The following is a 15,528-nucleotide window of genomic DNA, read 5'->3' as shown; positions in this document are numbered from 1 at the left end:
CCCAGTTACCCACATACATACATTCTCAGGCACTTCTAAATCTTTTGGAATCAAGTTAAGTGATCTAAGTTAGCTAAGTGAATCAAGTTAAGTGATCTAAGTTACCTAAGTGAACCTGGCACTATTGCTGGATGAGAATGTGTGATAGAAATACCCATTCTTGACTTTTTTTTTGGGAGGGGGTCTTTTTTGCCATTTCTTGGGCTGCTCCCGAAGCATATGGAGGTTCCAAGGCTAGGGGTCTAATCGGAGCTGTAGCCTCCGGCCTACCCCACAGCCACAGCAACTCGGGATCTGAGCCAGGTCTGTGACCTACACCACAGCTCAGGGCAGCGCCAGATCCTTAACCCACTGAGCAAGGCCAGAGATCAAACCCGCAACCTCATGGTTCCTAGTCGGATTCGTTAACCTCTAACTCCCCATTCTTGACTTTTAAGTGCACATGCAAGAATTACTTATGCTTGGATATGTAGTAGATTTCAAACCATCATTGCCCTGAAACATCTCAGTTTCTACAGAAAGTCAAATGCAGTGTCAAATCCAAACCCCCAGAGCAAAGAGTTAAGTTCCCAAGAGAAGAGTGGAAACTTAACAGTGTAAAACCTTATGGAGAATATATCAACATTAAACTAGGACTGCTGAAACAATACACAGAGGATTTATAGCAATACCTGGTGGCTCCTTCCAGTGTACATCTTATAGAATCACCAAAGCTATTCATACCACCTAATAATTTTATTGGCCTTCTAGATTTCATGAGCCAAGACAAAAACTGCATCTCCATTCCATAGTTCATCCTTTTTCTCTAGATGAAGATGAAATTGTTCTTATTTGCAAGGTAGAGTTTTAGGTGTCCACATTTCCTTTTTTTTTAGGGCCAAACCCGTGGCATATGGAGGTTCCCAGGCTAGGGGTCGAATCAGAGCTGTAGCTGCCGGCCTACACCACAGCCACAGTAACCCAGGATCCAGGCCGTGTCTGAGACCTACACAACAGCTCACAGCAATGCCAGATCCTTAACCCACTGAGCGAGGCCAGGGATTGAACCCGAATCCTCATGGATGCTAGCCAGGTTCATTAACCACTGAGCCACAGAGGGAACTCCTACAGTTCTTCAATTACATTTAATCACATTGTTAATTCTCAGTTTTGTTTCTCTCTAGTCTTGTAGCTGAAAACTCCAGCAGATGTAATATTGGCATTCGTTATCTAGTCAAATAATTCAGATGCTCTTTAAACTGCTCCAGTTTGAGACTGAACTTTTTTTTTTTTTTTTTTGCCTGTTCTAGGGCTGCTCCCGTGGCATATGGAGAGCCCCAGGCTTGGCGTCTAATCGGAGCTGTAGCCGCCGGCCTGCACCACAGCCACAGCAACGCTGGATCCAAGCCGCGTCTACGACCTATACCACAGCTCACTGCAACGCCAGATCCTTAACCCACTGGGCAAGGCCAGGGGTCCAACCTGAAACCTCATGGTTCCTAGTCGGATCCATTAACCACTGAGCCACGGTGGGAACTCCAAGACTCAACATTTTTTGTGTTAACAAAGGGCAGAATTCATAGATTTGATCAAAACCTTTTTTTTTTTTTCTCTTCCTTGCCATACTGGACTTCTAGATGCTGTTTGGATTAAGTTTTAGAATATGGGTTGGCAACTCTAGCTCTTTTTGGCCAAGTCTTTTTTTTTTTTTTTTTTTGCCATTTCTTGGGCCGCTCCCATGGCACAGGGAGGTTCCCAGGCTAGGGGTCCAACGCCAGACCCTTAACCCACTGGGCAAGGCCAGGGGTCCAACCTTCAAGCTCATGGTTCCTAGTCAGATTCGTTAACCACTGAGCCACGACAGGGAACTCCTTTGGTCAAGTCTTCAGCACAGAGATGTCGAAGGGCAAGCAAGATCACAAGGCACAGCTGGATGTTGTGGTTTTGTGTGGAGTGTCCTCTGTGCTGGTTAAAGGAATGGAGGAATAAATCTGCCCTGGCAGGAGCAGCACTAGAAGCAGCAGCCCCAAACTCAACCTAGCCACCATCTCCTTGTCCATGCTGATCACCGCACCTTGGGTGGGCTGGGTGCTTGGTGTGAAGGAGAGTCCGTGGCTCTGGCTGGTACAGGGGAGGCATCTAGCAGGGTCTTCAATTAGGGGACTTCATAATAGCAGTGACTTCATAGTGGCTCTACCTGCCCACCCACACTCACTGCTTGCTACTCCCCACCTCCAGTCAAATAATTTGTTTTGAGGAGTTCCCGTCGCAGCACACACACAGTGGAAACGAATTCAACTAGGAACTATAAGGTTGCGGTATCGATCCCTGGCCTTGCTCAGTAGGTTAAGGATCAGGTGTTGCCGTGAGCTGTGGTATAGGTCTCAGACACAGTTCAGATCCTGTATTGCTGCGGCTATGGTGTAGACCAGCAGCTGTAGCTCTGATTAGACCCCTAGTCAGGGAACCTCCATATGCCTCGATTGTAGCCCTAAAAAGCATTAAAAAAATGTTTTGCAACAAAATATTTCAAAACTCTGGAGAGAATTCAGAATTGTTCCTTGTTCCCTTATACATCTGTTTAAAAAGCAGGTTTCCATTGGCTTTTTCCCCAGTGGTGGCGTTTTTTTTCACTGATTCTTTTTTTTTTTTTTTTGTCTTTTTGCTATTTCTTAGGCCGCTCTCACGGCATATGGAGGTTCCCAGGCTAGGGGTCTAATCAGAGCTATAGCCACCACCCTACTCCAAAGCCAAAGCAACTCGAGATTCGAGCCACGTCTGCAACCTACACCACAGTTCATGGCAACACCGGATCCTTAACCCACTGAGCAAGGCCAGGGATCAAACCTGCAATCTCATGGTTCCTAGTCAGATTCGTTAACCACTGCGCCACGACAGGAACTCCTCACTGATTCTTAAACTATATTTATTGTTGAAAGTTGGTAATACTGAGTCTGAGTGGAAACTTTTACCCAGAGGTAATCACTATTGAGAATTGGTATATTTTGTACAAATATCTCATATACTTATATATATATTTTTTTTTATTCAATAATGATTGCACTTTCATATCCAGGATTTTTGCTTAACATTTATCAAAATGCATTTTCCTGATATTAAAAAGCTTAAAAGCATAATTTATTATCTTCTTAAAATGTTTACACACTAGATTTCCCTTGTGGCTCAGTGGGTTTAAGGATTTGTTTCATTGCAGCGGCTTGCATTGCTGCTGTGGCATAGGTTCAATTCCTGGCCCAGAATCCTTCATATGCCATAGGCATATGAAAAAAAAATGGCTATACGCTGAAATCTGTGTGTGTGTAGTTTTATCACCACCATGTTTTCTTTTGAAGTATTCTTTTGTATTTATAGAGAAGAATGAATTTTCATAAGTGTTAATAAGAGATCTCATTTATTCTTGTGTTGGGGTGATCTTAGCTTCAAAAATATTGCCATAACCACCATTTGGGGCAGAAGCAAGCAACATAATTAATCTTCTCTAGAAAAATCACCTTTATCATTATGGCAATTAAATATTCAGAGAAATGTAGTTGGCTATTCAGAGAAAAGGGAGTACAAACCTTGGCTTAACTTTCTTATCTTGAATAGGTCTACATAAAAAAAAAAAAAAAACTTAATAAGTAGCTCCTGAATTTGGTCTCTAGTCCATTGCAGTGAATGTACTTGCAAATGCTGGCTACTGGTCATAATTATTTTTGTCATGGAGATTTGACTGGTCATGATAACCTTTTAGTCACTGATAGTGGACTGTTGTCCACCTAGCTGAGGTAAAGGAAATGAACTTTGGTAACTTTAAAGAAACAGTAGGTCTGTTGGTTTCCTGTACACATGAGCCAGCAATAAATGGATTCACCCTGGAGAGTCAGTTTAGGAAAACCTTTAGGAAATCACTTCAGGCTCAAATGTCAGTAGTAGGTTGCTTATTAAGCCTAAAACATTTTTACTATTGCCATGGACATGCATACACGTGGGAGTACACACACACACACACACACACACACACACACACAATTCTGAGCACATCCAGTAATTAATTCTTCTTTATAAAAAAAATCTGGCTGTAGGAATTCCCTTCATGGCTCAGTGGTTAATGAACCCAACTAGGATCCATGACGGGTTTCATCCCTGGCCTCACTCAGGGGGTTAAGGATCCAGCGCTGCCGTGAGCTGTGGTGTAGGTTGCAGACGCAGACTCAGCTTGGATCCTGTGTTGCTGTGGCTGTGGTGTAGGCCAGCAGCTGTAGCTGATTGGACCCCTAGCCTGGGAACCTCCATGTACTGCAGTGTGGCCCTAAAAAGCAAAGCAAAAAAAAAAAAAATCTGGCTGTAATTGACAAGTGATAAACTTGTTACCATGACAAAACAGAACTTGCTATTTCAATTGTCAATGGGTTTAAATTTTTTTTTTTTTTGGTCTTTTCTAGGGCTACATCCACAGCATATGGAGGTTCCCAGGCTAGGGGTCTAATCAGAACTGTAGCCGCAGGCCTACACCACAGCCACAGCAATTCGGGATCTGAGCCACGTCTTCAAACTACACCACAGCTGATGGCAACGCCAGATCCTTAGCCCAATGAGCGAGGCCAGGGATCGAACCCACAACCTCATGGTTCCGAGTTGGGTTCATTAACCACTTCACTGCCACGGGAACTCCAGGTTTAAATGTTTTTAAAAATTTAATTAGAAAAATAATTATAACTATGAGCTCATTGAGCTTCCATTGTGGCTCAGTGGCTTAAGAATCTGACTGGTATCCATGAGGAGGATTCGGGTTTGATCCTTGGCTTTGCTCAGTCTGTTAAGGATCTGGTGTTACTGAAAGCTATGGCATAGATCACAGATGTAGCTCACATCCTGTGTTGCTGTAGCTCCAATTAGACCCCTAGCATAGCTCCTATGGGTTCAGCCCTAAAAAGAAAGAGAAAAAAAAAATTATGAGCCCATTGAGCAATAACTTATCTAAAACTGTGGTAGACTTAAATGTCTCCAAAATGTTAAAAACGTGAATACGGTAAATTGATCTATAGAAAGTAATGTTTTGTTGGGTAAAGTCAATTAAGATCAAATGTGGTAGTTTAAACCAATATAAAAATGCAAATTTGGGTGCAATGGGATTGGCAGTGTCTCTGCAACTCCAGGATGCAGATTCCACACTCGGCCGAGCACAGCGGATTAAAAAAATTCATTGTTGCAAATTCCTATGCTTCATTCAGTTTTCCTGTTGTCTGAAGATATATGACATAACTGCATGTAACAGCATTCATTTAGAACTTCTCTTCCTACAATGGTTTGTTTTTTGGATTTTTTTTTTTTTTTTGGCCCCTGGCCGGGAAGCGGCTTGATGAAAGATCTCAATTCCCAGACCAGGGATTGAATCTGAGCCACGGTAGGGAAAGTGCTGAATCCCAATCACTAGGCCACTAGAGAACTCCCTTCCTACAATTAAAAAATATGTATATATACTATCCAGTCATTTTTGTATAGGTGTGTGAATACCTGACTTGACTTCCAAATGATCACATGACTTCTATAATTCTATAATTTTTAACATACTCATTACTGAAGACATCTAAAGATATAGCACAGGGGTAAATATTTATCAAAACTTGTACACTGAAAACATGTATTTTATTGACTGTAAATCAACCTAATGTGTTGATCAATGTTTAAAAACTCAAATATTAGGGAAAAATCAACAAAAATAACATTATAGTTGTTTTTGCTGAATTACGGTATTAGAAAGATTTGTGCTCATCTATACATTTCTAGATGGTTAAGTCTATTATAAAGGTTATTAATCTGTTACTTCAACTCATCTTTATGTGTGTGTGCATTTATACCCTGCTCTGTTGTGAAAAGGATTTAAAGTGGCTAGTTTTAGGTGACTAGGAGAAGCTAAAATTGAACACCCAAAAAATAAGATGTTTCACAAACTGAAAATAAAGTTTTTCAGGGTTAAAAAAAAAAACCCTCAAATAAATAAAGATGTATCTGGCACAATCCACATCTAAAACTATATGTGGGCTTAATTACATTTTTAGAGTTCCCTTGTGATGTAGTGGGTTAAGGATCCAGTGTTGTCACTGAAGTAGCCTGGGTCACTGGTTTGATCCCTCAATCAAGATCGTCCATATTCTGTAGATGAGGCCAAAACAAAACCAAACTGCATTTTTAGGATTGTGTGAGCAGTACTACAAGATTCCATATTCTTTTTTTTTCTTTCTAGGACCGAACCTGTGGAATATGGAAGTTCCCAGGCAAGGGGGTGAATGGGAGCTGCATCTGTGACCTACATCACAGCTCAAGGCAGCACCAGCACCTTCACCCACTGAGTGGGGCCAGGGACCCAAGCCTCATCCTCAGGGATATTAGTCCAGTTTGTTACTACTGAGCCACAAAGGGAACTTCATGTTCTTTTTCTCTCTCTCCTTTTTTTTTTTTTTCTTCCTGCCACACTTGCTCCTGGGCCAGGGATTGAACCCACCACAGAAGTGACCCCAGTGATATAGCAGTGATAACACCAGATCCTTTAACCACTGGGCCACCATGGAACTGTGGATTCCATATTCTTTTTTTTTTTTCCTTTAGGGCCAAACCCACAGCATATGGAGGTTCCCAGGCTAGGGGTCAAATCAGAGCTACAGCTGCCAGGCTATGACACAGCCATAACAATGCAGGATCTGAGTTGCAGCTGCAGCCTATACCACAGCTCACAGCAACACCAGATCCTTAACCCACTAATCGAGGCCAGGGATTGAACTTGCATCCTCATGGGTACTAGTCATACTTAATTCCGCTGAGCCACAACAGGAACTCCTGGATTCCATATTCTCTCTTTCTCTCTCTCTCTTTTTTTTTTTCTTTTTAGGGCCACACCCACAGCATATGCAGGGTCCCAGGCTAGGGATCCAATCAGAGCTATAGCTACAACCCTATGCCACAGCCAGGTCAGATCCAAGCTGTGTCTGACCTATACCACAGCTCATGGCACCGCTGGATACTTAACCCACTGAGCAAAGCCAGGGATTGAACCTGCATCCTCACGGTTCCTAGTTGGATTCATTTCTGCTGAGCCATGACAGGAACTCCTGGATTCCATATTCCTTTTATTTTTTATTTTTTGGTCTTTTTGTCCTTTTATAGGGCCGTACCCACAGCATATGGAGATTCCCAGGCTAGGGGTCTAATTGGAGCTGTTGCTGCTGGCCTACACCACAGCCACAGCAACACCAGATCCAAGCCAAGTCTGCGACCTACACCACAGCTCACAGCAACAACAGATCCTTAACCCACTGAGCGAGGCCAGGGATCGAACCCGCAACCTCATGGTTCCTAGTCAGACTCGTTTCCACTGTGCCATGACGGGAACTCTGAATTCCATATTTTTAATGTGAAACTTAACCAGTGCTCTCAGATCTAGGCTAGTTCAAATAGCCTTCAATCTTGTAGATCAATATAGGAAATCTAGCCTTTGCCCCTAATCTCTGAAAGATTTTATTTTCATTTTTTAATTGCCCCTTGTAATCACTTAAGAAAGAACAAGGCTATCTAAGGTTTGTTTGGGGGAAAGTCATTACTCTGATAATCAACATTTAATACTTAAATATTCAAATATTTTAAAAGTTCCATTGGCATCTCCAAATACAACAAACATAAAAGATAGTAAAACTTGGAGTTTCCCTCATGGCTCAGTGGAAGAGAACCTGATTAGTATCCATGAGGATGCAGGTTTGATCCCTGGTCTAGCTCAGTAGGTTAAGGATCTGGCGTTGATCTGAGCTATGGTGTAGGTCACAGATGTGGGTTGGATTCCCACCTTGCTGTGGCCATGGTGTAGGCAGGCAGCTGTAGCTCCAGTTCGACCCCTAGCCTGGGAACTTCTATATGACGCAGGTGTGGCCCTAAAAGCAAAAAAAAAAAAAAAAAAAAAAGATACCAAAATTAATGAGTACTTGAGCATTACTGCTGTAATGGTCAGTGTGGAGTCGCTGTGGAAAGACCATTAGCAAATGCTCAAATCTTGCTCAACATCAGAATTCATACCAGAGAGGGCTAGGGATTAAGATGGCAGGATAGAAGGACTGGAGCTCAACTTCTCTCCTAAAAACAACAAAATTCACAACTAAAGGCTGAGCAATCTCCACCCGAATAGACCTGAAACCTTAAAAAAGATACCCTACTCCAGAAGAAAAAGAGGAGGACACATCAAGAGGTAGGAGGGGTGATTTTGCGATGTAAACAACCCCATAACTCCAGGGTGGGTAGCCCCAGAGACTAGAAACTAACTGGTTCACAGAGACTCACTACAGGAGTGAGAGTTCTGAGCTCCATATCAAACTCTCTCATGTGAGGATCTGTCACGGGGAGAAAGAGCCCTGGAGCATCTGGCATTGAAGGCCAGTGGGGCTTGTGTGCAGGAGCTCCACAGGACTGGGGAAATGGAGACCCCATTCTTAAAAGGTGCACACATGGACTTTCACGTGCACTGGATCCCAGGGCAAAGGAAAGTCTCCATAGGAATCTGGGTAAAACTGACTGCAGTTCTTGGAGGTCATCCTGGGAAAACAGGAGTCAATGTGGCTTGTTGTGAGGGATGGACATTGAAGGCAAAGCTCTCTCGGGAATATTCAGCAGCTTGCCTTTCTCTGGAGGTGACCATTTTGGGAAAACCTGGCCCCACCCATCAGTCAGTGCTGAGAAGCCCCAGGGCAAACAACAATCCAGGTGGGATCACAGCCCCGCCCCTCAGGAAACAGGCTGCCTAAAGACCCCTCACCACCCAGCTGCCTCTAATCCCATCCAGAGACCAAGCCCCACCCTTCAGAGGGATTAGAATCAGCTCCACCTACCAGGGGGCAGGCATCAGTCCCTCCCATCAGGAAGCCTACAGCAAGCCCCCATACCAACTTCAGCCACAAGGGGGGCAGACACCACAAGTAAGAGAGGCTACCACTCTAATACTTGTAAAAAGGTCACCACACCAAAAACCTATAAAAATGAAAAGACAGAGAACTATAACTCAGATCAGGGAGAAGGGAAAAACCCCAGAAAATAGGCTAAGAGATCAGGAGATTCTCAGCCTCCAGGAAAAAAGACTTTAGACCGTTGATGCTGAAGATGATGCAAGACATTGGAAAGAAACTGGAGGCAAAGATGGTTAACTTACAGGAAACACTGACCAAAGAGATATGCGATATAAAACTTCAACAAGAAGAGATGCAAAATACAATAACTGAAATAAAAAACTCACTAGAAGCAGCTAACAGCAGAATACCGGAGGCAGAAGAACGAATAAGCGAGGTGGAGGACAGATTAGTGGAAATTAAGGATGCGGAACAGAAAAGAGAAAAAAGACTGAAAACAAATGAAGAGTGTCTCAGGGAACTCTGGGACAACGTTAAACGCACCAACATCCGTATTATAGGGCTGCCAGAAGGAGAAGAGAGAGAGAAGGGGACAGAAAAAATATTCCAAGAGATAATAGCTGAAAACTTCCCTAACATGGGGAAGGAACCACTCACTCAAATCCACGAAGCCCAACGAGTACCATATAAGATAAACCCAAGGAGGAATACCCTGAGACACATATTAATCAAACTTACCTTTTAAAATTAAAGACAAAGAGAAAATCTTGAAAGCAGCTAGGGAAAAGAAACAAATAACATACAAGGGAACCCCGATAATGTTATCAGCAGATTTTTCAGCTGAAACTCTGCAGGCCAGAAGGGAGTGGCATGATATACTTAACGTGATGAAAGAAAAAAAACTCCAACCAAGATTACTCTACCCATCAAGGCTCTCATTCAGATTTGAAGGAGAAATCAAAAGCTTCGCAGACAAGCAAAAGCTGAAAGAATTCAGCCACACTAAACCAGCCTTACAACAAATACTAAAGGAACTTCTATAGGCAGAAAAGAACAAGAGAAGAAGGAAAAAAAAAAAGAGCAACAAAAACAAACCCAAAGCAATTAATAAAATGGCAATAAGAACATACATATCAATAATTACCTTAAATGTTAATGGACTAAACGCCCCAACCAAAAGACAGAGACTGGGTGAATGGATACAATAACAAGACCCATATATGTGCTGTCTTCAAGAGACCCACTTCACTTCTAGGGACACACACAAATTGAAAGTGAGAGGAAGGAAGAAAATATTTCTTGCAAATGGGGATCAAAAGAAAGCTGGAGTAGCAATACTCATATCAGACAAAATAGACTTTAAAATGAAGAATGTTTTAAGGACAAAGAAGGTCACTACATAATGATCAAAGGATCAATCCAAGAAGAAGATACAACAATTTTAAATATCTATGCACCCAACCTAGGTTCACCACAATATATAAGGCAACTGTTAACAACCTTAGGACAAATTGAAAATAACACAGTAAGAGTGGGGGATGTTAACACCCCACTTACAGCAATGGACAGATCAACCAGATAGAAAATCAACAAGGAAACACAGGCCCTGAATGATGCATTAAACCAGATGGACTTAATAGATATTTATAGGACGTTTTATCCAAAAGAAACAGAATACACATTCTTCTCAAGTGCACATGGAACATTCTCTAAGGTTGATCATATCCTGGGCTACAAATCCAACCTCAGTAACTTTTAAGAAAATTGAAATCATATCAAGCATCTTTTCCGACCACAACGCTATATGACTGCAAATCAACAACAAGAAAAAGTCTGCAAAAAAACACAAACACGTGGAGACTAAACAACATGCTACTAAACCACCAATGGATCACTGAAGAAATCAAAGAGGAAATTGAAAAATACCCAGAAGTACATGACAACAAAGATACAACACTCCAAAACCTATGGGATGCAGCAAAAGCCATTCTAAGAGGAAAGTTTATAGCAATACGAGCCCACCTCAGGAAACAAGAAAAAGCTCAAAAAAACAACCTAACTTTACATATAAAGCAGCTCAAGAGAGAAGAACAGACAAGACCTAAAGTTAGTAGAAGGAAAGAAATCATAAAGATCAGAGCAGAAATCAAGGAAATAGAAACAAAGAAAACCACAGAAAAGATCAATCAAACGAAAAGCTGGTTCTTTGAAAAGATCGACAAAACTGAGAAAGCCTTAGCCAGACTTATCAAGCAAAAAAGAGAGAGGACTCAAATCAATATAATTAGAAATGAAAAAGGAGAAGTAGCAACAGACATCACAGAAATACAAAGGATCATAAGAGACTACTATATGCAACTATACGCCAATCATATGGAAAACCTAGAAGAAATGGACAAATCCTTAGAAAAGTGCAATCTTCCAAGACTAAACCAAGACGAAATAGAAAAGATGAATGGACCCGTCACAAGAACTGAAATTGAAACTGTGATTAAAAAACTTCCAACAAACAAAAGCCCAGGACCAGATGGTTTCACAGGCGAATTCTATCAAACATTCGGAGAAAAGCTAACACCTCTCCTTCCGGAACTATTTCAAAAAACTGCAGAGGAAGAGATCCTCCCAAACTCATCCTATGAGACCACCATCACCCTGATACCAAAACCAGACAAAGATTCCACAAAAAAAGAAAACCGCAGGCCAATTTCACTGATGAACATCGATGCAAAAATCCTCAACAAAATACTAGCAAACCGCATCCAACAATACATTAAAAGGATTGTACATCATGACCAAGTGGGATTTACCCCAGGGATGCAAGCGTTCTTCAATATCCGCAAATCCATCAGTGTGATACACCACATTAACAAACTGAAGAATAAAAACCATATGATCCTCTCAGTAGGCACGGAAAAAGCCTTTGACAAAATCCAACACCCACTTCTGATAAAAACCCTTCAGAAAGTGGGCATAACGGGAACCTACCTCAACATGATAAAGGCCCTATATGACAAACCCACAGCGAACATCATTCTCAATGGTGAAAAGCTGAAAGAATTCCTGCTGAGATCAGGAACAAGACAAGGATGTCCGTTCTCGCCACGACTCTTCAACATAGTTTTGGAAGTCCCAGCCACAGCAATCAGAGAAGTAAAAGAAATAAAAGGAATCCAAATTGGAAAGGAAGAAGCAAAACTAAAACTGTCACTATTTGCAGATGACATGATACTATACCTACAGAATCCTAAAGACTCTGCCAGAAACTGTTAGAGCTCATCCGCGAATTTGGCAAAGTCGCAGGATACAAAGTTGATACACAGAAACTGACGGCATTTCTATACACTAACAATGAAAGAGCAGAAAAAGAAATTAGGGAAGCAATCCCGTTTACCACCGCATCCAAAAGAATAAAATACCTAGAAGTAAACCTACCTAAGGAAACAAAAGACCTGTACTCCGAAAACTATAAGACACTGATAAAAGAAATCAAAGATGACCCAAATAGATGGAAAGATATACCATGCTCGTGGACTGGAAGAGTTAATATGATCAAAATGACTATACTACCCAAGGCAATCTACAGACTCAATGCAATCCCTATCAAATTACCAAGGACATTTTTCACAGACCTCGAACAAAATATTTTAAAGTTTGTTTGGAGGCACAAACGACCCAGAATAGCCAAAGACATCCTGAAAAAGAAAAACGGAGCTGGAGGCATCAGGCTCCCGGACTTCAGACTATACTACAAAGCAACAATCATCAAAACCGCATGGTACGGGCACCAAGACAGAAATACAGATCAGTGGAACACGACAGAAAGCCCAGAATTCAACCCACGCACCTACACCCAACTCATCTATGACAAAGGAGGCAAGGATATACAATGGAGAAAGGACAGCTTGATCAATAAGTGGTGCTGGGAAAACTGGACAGCCACATGGAAAAGAATGAAATGAGAACACTCCCTAACACCATACACAAAAATAAACTCAGAATGGATTAAAGACCTAGATATAAGACCAGACACTATCAAACTCTTAGAGGAAAACATAGGCCAAACACTCTCCGACATAAACCACAGCAACACCTTCTCAGATCCACTGCTTAGAGTAATGATGGCAAAAACAAAAAGAAACAAATGGGACCTAATCAAACTGAAGTTTCTGCACAGCAAAGGAAACCCTAAACAACACGAAAAGACAACCCACAGAATGGGAGAAAATCTTTGCAAGTGAATCAGCTGACAAGGGATTCATCTCCAAAATTTACAAACAACTTCTGCAGCTCTATACCAAAAAGAAAAAACAACCCCATCAAGAAATGGGCAGAAGATCTAAACAGACGATTCTCCAAAGAAGACATATGGATGGCCGAGAAACACATGAAAAGATGTTCAGTGTCACTCATTATTAGAGAAATGCAAATCAGAACCACTCTGAGGTACCAGCTTACACCAGCCAGAATGGCCATCATCCAAAAGTCTACAAACAATAAGTGCTGGAGAGGGTGTGGGGAAAAAGGAACCCTAGTACACTGTTGGTGGGATTGTACATTGGTGCAACCACTGTGGAAAACAGGATGGAGATTCCTCAGAAAACTAAAAATAGAACTTCCATTTGATCCAGCAATCCCACTCCCGGGCATCTATCCAGAGAAAACCATGACTCGCAAAGACACAAGTACTCCGATGTTCATTGCAGAACTCTTTGCAATAGCCAAGACATGGAAACAACCTAAATGTCCATGGACAGAGGAGTGGATCAAGAAGATGTGGTACATATACACAATGGAACATTACTCAGCCATTCAAAGGAACGAAATACCAGCATTTTTAGCAACATGGATGGACCTAGAAACTATCACGCTAAGTGATGTCAGCCATACAATGAGACACCAACATCAAATGCTTTCACTGACATGTGGAATCTGAAAAAAGGACAGATGAAACTTCTTTGCAGAACAGATACTGACTCACAGACATTGAAAAACGTATGGTCTCCGGAGGAGACAGTTTGGGGGTTGGGGGGATGTGCCTGGGCTGTGGGATGGAAATCCTGTGAAATTAGATTGTTATGATCATTATACACCTACAGATGTGATAAATTCATTTGAGTAATTTAAAATAAATAAATAAATAACAAAATGAGTTCTTGGACCCCGACCTAGCAGAAATGTTACCAGTTTTACCATTTATTTGCCTAAATAATATATAACACCAAAGCCTTGTCCCCTTACACACAGGACCTGAAGAAATTCAGGATAAACATAAACAATAGAATTTAAGCCTTAGGAAGAGAAGACTAAAGGTGTAAGAGCTGTCTTTAAATACTTGAAGGTTGTCATGTGGAAGGAGTCATTTGTTCTGTGTTATTTCAAGTATAGAACAAAGAATAGGAAGAGGGCTGTTAAGGAAAAAATCAAAATTTTAAGTTACAACATTTTCATAATTAGGAGTTGCCAGCTAGTAAAACTTTAGTCCCCTTGGAGTTCCTGCTGTGGCTCAGCAGTAATGAATGGGACTAGTATCCATAAGGATGTGGCTTTGATCCCTGGCCTCACTCAGTGAGTTAAGGCTCCAGTGTTGTGGTGAGATGCAGTGTAGGTTGCAGGCGAGGCTTGGATCCTTCGTTGCTGTGGCTGTGGTGTAGGCTAGCAGCAGCAGCATCTCCAATTTGAGCCCCTAGCCTGGCAATTTCCATATGCTACATGAATGGCCCTAAAAAGGCAAAATAAAATAATATAGAATAAAATAAAAAATGGTTCCCCTAATGAAAAGCTGTACCTGGCTTGGGTTGAACAAGATAACTTTTTTTTTTTTTTTTTTAAAGGTCTGCAGCTTCGGCATATGGAAGTTCCCAGGCTAGGGGTCAAATTGAAACTACAGCTGCCGCCCTATGCCACAGCCACAGCAAGGTGGGATTTGAGCCAAGTCTGAGATCTACACCACAGCTCACGGCAACACCAGATCCTTAACCCACTGGGCAAGGCCAGGGATCGTACCCGAATCCTCATGGAACCTAGTCGGGTTCTTTAATCCCTGAGCCACAACTAGAACTTCCAAAGGAACCATTTTAACAAGGTTATTTGGACCAGGTCCGGCTGTATCTTCAATTTTTCCAAAAATGAGTTAGCATGAAGGATTCTAAGTAAGGTAAGATTTGTAAGCAGTATATTTATATACATATGGGAGAGGTTCAGTTGGTTTAGGGTTTATTTTCTGCTGTAAAAAAATGATATGTATTTGCCATTTCATAAATAACTGAGCATGCTTTGAAATTTTCACTATGGTACTGTTCTTCCTTGGTTGAATTATGTAGACACAAAATATATATGATCCTCACAGTGTCCTAGTATTCAAAAATTCCATAATTAGATTTTTTTTTTTGTCTTTTCTAGGGCCGCACCCTCAGTATATGGAGGTTCCCAGGCTAGGGGTCTAATCAAAGCTACAGCTGCCAGGCCACACCACAGCCACAGCAAAGCCAGATCTGAGCTGCATCTGTGACCTACACTACAGCTCATGGCAACGCCAGATCCTTAACCCAGAGATTGAACCCACAACCTCATGGTTCCTGGTAGGATTCGTTAACCAGAGCCACGACGGGAACTCCAAAAATTCCATGGTTAGATTTAATCATTGTTTGCTCAGGAATTTAACACT

Source organism: Phacochoerus africanus, chromosome 2, assembly GCF_016906955.1.
Source record: "Phacochoerus africanus isolate WHEZ1 chromosome 2, ROS_Pafr_v1, whole genome shotgun sequence".
Taxonomy (NCBI): domain Eukaryota; kingdom Metazoa; phylum Chordata; class Mammalia; order Artiodactyla; family Suidae; genus Phacochoerus; species Phacochoerus africanus.
Note: the sequence above shows the minus strand (reverse complement) of the source record.